The following is an 8,316-nucleotide window of genomic DNA, read 5'->3' on the forward strand; positions in this document are numbered from 1 at the left end:
TTGTAGGATGCAAATTGTCACAAACTTGCACAAGCTGACAATCCATAGAATAGGAGGTTGATACATGAGGCTAGGTGCCACAGATTGCATTGTGGGGTTATATGATGGTGTCACACAACAAGGTTGGTTTGGGAGTCAGAGTTTTGTTGTATAGATAGAGAATACATGAAAGTATGTCTTAAATGGCTTGTGGTTTTTGTACATTTATGACTGGTCTCTTCTTACTAATAGCAGGTTTGATGGAGTATCCCACTACTTATTAAATAAAGGACAGTAATAACAATCATTAAGTACAATTAATAGAAGTACTACTTTGTAAAGGCAAATAATAGATTTCATTGTTTCCTGTGGGCGCAAACGGCACAAGTTACTTATTGTTCCTGCATGGTAAACTGTTTGTACCTGGATACAAAGCAGCGCGTTGTTGAACCACTTCTTGACTGTCGCAAACAAGATAGCGGGGGAACAAGAAGAACGGTCTGACAGGTCGAGTCAACAAGAAGCACTGGGTGTGTGCCTAGGCATTCTGCTGCCCTCATCCTGTACGAACCACCCCTAACATTCGTATATGAGTTGTGTGCACTTTAAAGACAAATATTGTCATTTTAAACATTTACCGACCAACGTCAGCACCTGAAAATTGTAACCCCAACTAAAACCTTTTCTACAGGAACTCCTTGATATATTGCTGACAAAAAGCAATTGTGACCTATCCGTTTGGTTTGTGTGACCGTAACAAAATAGGTAGAGCAACGGTGGATCAGGAGCTTGGCCAATTTTTTCACAATTTTAAATGATCAAGCTTAAGGGGTATGTGTCTGGAGGGAAGGCGTGGATTGCTGAGCACAGGTCAGTACATGACGTGTGCTCAGCAATGGACTCATACACTCATCAGATTACAAAGATAAAAAGGTTATTACTGGTTATATGCACAACCTTAAATTAGGCATCACATGTGGTTTAGACCTTTGACATGGTTTAAAGTGGATCAACAGTGTATTGAGAAATGTCATGAGATTTGGAACCTGATCCAGCTGTTGCCTCATTGGCATCTGTGTAAAACCTAAAATGGTGCCAGCCATGAATCATACTGTAGTGCCAGCAGAAGTTGGCATAGCTGACCATTTTATTTTGCAAGCAGCATTGGGTGTTGTCTTCACTAGACCCATGGATTCACATCTGATACGTTTCCTGCAGATCCACACAGACATCCACAATGCATTGCTGTAATGGCATTAGAGAGCCCTAAGGTATAATCATATCATTGGCCTTCCATATTTTTCTATCCCAAATGCAGAGGGAATTAACTTTTTGGTACAAACTATGTGAGAAGTATTATGATCTGTATACAATTTGCATATGATTATTTTGTCTTCTGAGGCGGTCAGGTGACCTACATCATTGGAGACATGTCCTTACCCCCAACCTCATTGAGGATCTCTCAGATATAGGGCTCCACCTTTCCAGCCATCAGTTGCCAGTGATAATGTTTCCTACGCTAGCTTCCTGGTTCTGTAACCTGCTTACTTTCCTGGCTGTGAGTATTTACTTTGTATATCAAAGGATTTTGGCTCTGACTATTGTCTTTTGTATGAAATACTCCCCTGCATCACAATTCAGGGTATCTTACCTTTGGTATCATCACAAACACACAGTATAGTAGTGTGTTAAGGTTTAAGCCCACTAGGTGACCCTGGTATCTAGGGGTTCTTAGATCACACAGGCAAGGAGAAATGGAAGATATAATTTTATCTTTATTATAGATATGCAAACCAGAAACTGTCAAACAATCACTATAAAAAATAAATACCACTAAACATCACAGGAATCCCCATAGTATCCCACAGTCAATAATATGCCAACCGCTATGTAGATAAATAGAAATGACTTAACCAGAGTAGGTTGTAGCTTTGCAAGTGTAGTGATGCTGATGCCAAGGTTATCCAACGGTGATATACCAGCACGCTGAGGATACCCTGGGTCCGGCCAAGCTGTAGTTCCTATCTATGAACTCTAACATACAAAGCAAAAACATAATTTTTTTTATATGACAAGAAAAAAAAAATTTAATTGTCCTCTGGTTTCTAAAAAGCTGCCAACTAGAAATAGTTTATTTTTTTAAGTTTATTTATTGCTAATAAACAGTGGAACAATTCTAAAATTCTCGCAGCTGGTAATTCATAATGGAAAAAATCATCCCGCAAAGTAATGCCATTGCCATGCATCATATTTTGCAAATAATACAATTAATTTCTAACAGTGGACACTCGAGATCATATATCATACATTTGTTTGATTTTTTTGTTAGTAAAAGCAAAGCGTTCTTGACCATGATTGTAGCATTTAAAGGGAAGCTACAGCTAAAATCTAGATTGCTCCTAAATTGGAGATTGTGTTCCTACGTTAACAAATATACGTGTAAATGTATGGAAAATTTTAAGTATTTTTCCATTTACAGATTCTGCCTGCTTGCAAACTAAACCAATTCATCCTGTAACCAGGTGGGGGAAATTAAGGGTGGTCTCGCACGTGCATATAGCTAGAAGGTATTAGTGGTCATTTACAGCCATACTCTCCCAGACTGTCCGGGAGACTGACATTTTTGGGAGTCCTCCCAGGCTCACGGCAGAGTATGTCACCCCCCCCAAAAGTGTTTGGGGCAGGACCGGATTTACCGCTAGGCAACCTAGGCAACTGCCTAGGGACCAGCGGTCTCTAGAGGGCCCTCCCAGCACCAGCGGTGATCGGGGTAGGCAAGGTGGAGGGGCGGTCCCATTAAGCTCTGAAGGCTGCGTGTAACATTTTATGAGATTAATCACTCCTCTGTGATAGGCGAGGATCGTTCCCACTCAGTGCGTCACCAAGAAACCAATTGGGTGATAACGTGTATTCAAAGCGCCCTTGTGTTATCACATTAGCATATCTCCTAACATGTCTGCCTCCAGGGGCGTGACCACATCATAAGGGGCATGGCCAGTGCACAATGGGGGCTTCCAGTTCCACTTTCAACATAAAATGGATAATTAAACAAGTAACTAAATATGTTTAAAAATATTTTTAAAATAGTTAAAAAAAAACAAAAAAAAAACGATGCAGGTATTCTTTTTTTAAAAACAAAACAAAACACTTTGTTTAAATAAATAAAGCATTTTCTTAATCAATATGTTGTGTTATCACCATTCTGAGTTGCCAATAGGGATATGAGGATTGGGGTGGTACGTGTACCTTTGCATAGGGAAGCTTTCGCCGGCGAGAAGCCCGGCAAATCTGATCGCCGGAGAGAGATAATGTCAGGCGTAGATGGCAGGATCCCCTATATAAATTGGGTTCAATGATTTAAAAGCTTAGCCATACCGCGCAAAGTTTACATAGGGAAATTCAGGACACAAGCAAGCCCCGCCTCTAATCCAACCAACACACCCACTTTTCACCCAACCATATCAAGTTTTTGTGAAGTCCCGCCCACTTCACAGCAAGGGCCGCCTTTTACTAGGTCTGGGAACCGAGATTATCCCACCGATACAGGATACTTGGGGGTATTTCGAATGCTATAACTTGCACATTGCTCAGCTTAGATGGATGAGTGAGTTACACACTCAGTTACATGTCAAGAGGTTGCTATGAAAGCATTGTACGGACTGATTAAACCATCTTGTTGTTTTTTTTCTTATCTAGTTTTATAAAAACGACAGTGCCTCGTGCCTCAATCATGTGACCAGCTCCTGGTGAATTAATCGGTGGTATTCTCGTGAACTTTGGTTCATCCCACAAAATGGCTGTATCCCATTCTTGACAAGTTTTAGCGAATCCCCTCCGGGTTCTCCCGCAGGGGAGGTCAGGTGGAAAGCGGTAGGACGGGACAGAATGACGCGAATCCGGGAGGGCTGGCGGGCGTTCCGGGAGACTAGGTCAGCATAAGGAAGCACCTGTGCCCTGCAATAATTTATTTGCCTAATTTACTTCAAAGACCAGCAGTTGTGTAAACTGTTTCCATTAATAAATCTTCAATGAATCTCCATTCTGAAGTCACCCACTTTAGATTGTGAGCTCCTGTGGAGAGCTTTTACCTGCTTTGCAGGTTCCCTCACTGGGAGTATGTTGCCGCTGTATAATGCTGATATTAGTCTACAGTGTGTATGTGCATTCCAATGAATGTGGCATGATTTGTCAACATTGTGGGAACTGGGAGATTCCTTCTCTGACCAATATGTTTATCTGGGATTACTGAGTAATAACTACTCATAGCCTGAATTAAAGCTGACCCTCACGGGATAATTCCTGCATGTGTCCACAGACTACTGTGCTCGAACATTTTGTTCGGAATGGCTATTTATCGTTATAAAAGCACAAGAGGGCTGGCGGCCAATCAGATCACTCGAGTGGCTGAACATTGCAATGTCCTCCTGGCCTCTGTATTAGGTTGTATCACTTGGGAGCATCAAAGCAAAGAATCACGTCCCCTCCGTCACATTCTATGATGGAGGGATAACAAAGGGGTCACAGGAAGAGTGTGTTCTCTGGATGCGGGAACTGACAGCGGGCAGTCTCCATGCCAAAACTAAATGATTGTTAGCAGGACAGAACAAGAGATTCCTTCACTGGACCTTTCTTTAGGAATTACTAACACTTGCCTAATATGTTATATATAATATAACCAATACAAAATCATCATCTATTTATATATAAATAAATAGATGATGAAATAATATATATATATATATATATCTATCATTAGGAAGGTTGTTTATATTTGTTGTCCTGGATACAGAGCATAGAGGTAGCAGAGCCTGGGCAAGGCTAGTCCGTTACCTAGGAGACTGCAAGTCAATCACTCGGATCATCTGATTTCACTTTTCAGAATGATGCATGAGAGATAGGGTACTCTGTAATCCATAAACTATATAAGTATGGTAGCTTAGTGCACAGTAATGTGATAGTGAGCATGCCACACAGATTTAGTCAACTATCAACATTTAGGGTAAAATATGTATATTACATAACTCATTTATACAAAAGTATTCAATAGTGGAGTTGCATGCCTTTAAATGCTCTCGCTAGAAAACATCTGGCAATGATATCACACAACTGTTCTTTTCAGCACAATACAGACACTTTTTCACCAATGAGGCTCAAATGCTGCTTCAGAGCACCTGAAAACCACATTTCGCGGGGAAAAAACAGCATCATTGCATGTATCCATAAGCATCATTTATTTATATAGCACCAGCAGATTCCGTAGCGCTTTATACTTGGGAACAAACACAGTAATAAAACAATACTGGGTAATACATACAGACAGAGATGTAAGAGGGCCCTGCTCGCAAGCTTACAATCTATATGGGACAATGGGAGTTTGTTACAGGAGGATAAGTGCTACATTTTGCACATTGGTTCAGCCAGATTGTAAAGATAAATAGTGCTTAGTGGATCCAGTCATACAGCAGTGTTGGTCAGCGGGTCAGAGGTTTTTTTTGTCTTGTGGAAAGAGTGGTAATAGAGTAACCTAGGGAGTATTAGAGGCTGGTTGAGGAATTTTATAAGCTTGCCTGAAGAGGTGGGTTTTCAGAGAAGGTTTGAAGACTAGAGGAAAGTCTTATTGTGTGAAGAAGGGACTTCCACAATGTTGGTGCAGCCCGAAAAAGTCCTGTAACCGGGAATGGGAGAATGTGATGAGAGTGGATGAGAGACGCAGATCTTGTGCAGTCAAGTTGGGAGATATTTTGAGAAAAGTGAATAGATGTATGTTGGTACAGTTTGTTGACACCCTTGTATGTTAGTATAAGTAATTTATATTGGATTCAGTAATAAACAGGCAATCAATGTAGAGAGTAACAGAGCAGCTCAGCAGTAGACAAACTATTGTAGGGGTGAGAGTCTGGAGTCTAAAGGTTAAGCTGCAACATTGTTTCAACAAAGGAACATCTAACAGTAATCTTTGCTATTTGCCAAGTTCTATTCCTGTGAAATAGAATGTAACAGCTCAACCTCTTATCTTTTCAAACTAAATTTACGCACATCAGCTAAAATCTCCAGCTCACAAGTAGATAGGTTTTTAAATAAAAATAATATATATGGGATACGCTGTTTAATTTCCCATTTTGTATGCGTCTTGGCTGGGTACATATTCCTGCATTTCTGTTATTTTCTTTTTTTCATTAGCCCTCTCTTTAATTTGCTTTGTACTTTATTTCAATTGATTTTAGTGTTAAAGTTTACGTTAAATATGTTAACCGCTGTGAGAAGTTGGTCTGATATATTAAACAAATCACAAATTAATTAAAAAAAAAACAAAAAAAACTTTTAATCGTTAACAAAAATGTAATATATGCCTATGTTTCAGAAGTAGTAACAATCATTTGCAACTAATGTTATTATGAAGTGAGGCATGTGATTTGTGTGGAGTTCCTGTAATAATATTAATACTACTAATAATAATATTAAATGTTCTATTTATCTTTACAATCTGGCTGAACCAATATGCAATATGTAGCACTTATCCTCATGTAACACTCCCATTGTAACCATGATACATTTGTATCACTGAACGTTTACTGTTCCTTATGCCTACATACTAGTAGTGATACAACAGTTATTTGAGTATAAACATACGATTGCTGTAGTAATTCTATCAAAACCTTTCTCCTTTCCCATAAATGTCAACTCGATTTTAAAAGCTGGGTCTGAAGCGAGGAGCGTGGATTTGTGAAGGAGTTCACCTCAAGTGACCCCACCAGTCATGAGCGAAACTTATAATTAAGAAAATGGTTTCTCGCTCTTTCTCCGCTTCCTCTTATTTATTTTTAAACTCTTTTTTTGTTGTTGTTGATGCCTGTCCCCTTGCAACAGGGCTGTCATGTCTCCAGACACAGATCATACATGTAACATGCAGCCTATGAATACAAAGTGAAGCTGTGAAACAGAGCGAGGGGAGGGGAAGCTTCCAGCCAGAATACAGAAAGCTGGGAGACGTCAGGAACAAGCAGAGGACTGGGACAGACACAGAGGACGGCAGCTGCAGACCGAGAGCTGGAGAGGCTTCAACAGGAAGAAGGCAGCGCTCAGAGTGTTACACACAGACCGGAGCTCAGTGGATCCGTGTGCAGAGGGGAACATGCTTATCGGAGAGGGAGATAATATTTCACTGTGAATATAGAATTAAAAAAATTCTATATTAATTGTGTGAGAATTATATATATATATATATATATATATATATATATATATATATATATATATATATATATATATATATACACACACATATACACACACACACACATATACATACATACACACACACACACACACACACAAGCAGTGCAGGTATTTGTATAAATACGCTTAAATAAAATGAGATTTGCAGCCTCTGTTTATACAATGTATTATAAGGAATACCACATCCCCTACTGTGAATATTACAGATATAAGGGGCCTGATTCATTAAGGAAACTAAGGCAAAAAAAGGAGTAAGTTTTCTCCTGGACAAAACCATGTTACAATGCAAGGGGTGCAAATTAGTTTATTATTTCGCACATAAGATATATGGGGGTAAATGAAGCTCCGGGTTCTTCAACACCCACGAGTTCGGCATCTTCAGCACTTAAATTTAAAAGGGCGCTGCCTTGTATAGGAAAGTTTCCCTTTACAAGGCAGCGCTGCTTTAAATTTAAGCGCTGAAGACGCCGAACTCGCGGGTGTTGAAGAACCCAGACCTTCATACATTTACCCCATACTATTTTTTCATGTAGCACACAAATACTTGATAGCTTATTTTGACACTGAAATTTAAAGTTGATCTAAGACATGCCCTACCCCAAATATAAATCTGTCCCCACATTTTAAATTTACTTCCCCCTCCAAAAACATCATGGTTTTGCCAAGGTTCAAAGTTACTCAATTTTTTTGCTTTACTTTCCTTAATGAATCAGGCCCAAGAAGTCACCACAGGTTTCCATGACCTGTTATACAGGGGTAGATTTGCAAGTTATATAAAAAAAAAAAAAAAGTAGAGATGTTGTCCGTAGCAACTAATCAAATGCTAAAATTTTAAAGACAGTGCTAGTTAAATGATAGCTAGAATCTGATTGGTTGCTATGGGCAACACTTCCATCTTTTCTTTTTAGAAGGTCTGATTGGTCTACCCCACGATCAGGAAGTTCCTTGGTTTTGTTACCCATATAATTTACAACATTAAATAATATGAATGTATAATACTTGATAGTATTTTTATAAAGTAAAACATATATGTTCAATAAGGATTGGGAAAATATCATTATTCAACATCATCTTTCTTAAAGAAGTATTCATTTATTATAA

Source organism: Mixophyes fleayi, chromosome 12, assembly GCF_038048845.1.
Source record: "Mixophyes fleayi isolate aMixFle1 chromosome 12, aMixFle1.hap1, whole genome shotgun sequence".
Taxonomy (NCBI): Eukaryota; Metazoa; Chordata; class Amphibia; order Anura; family Limnodynastidae; genus Mixophyes; species Mixophyes fleayi.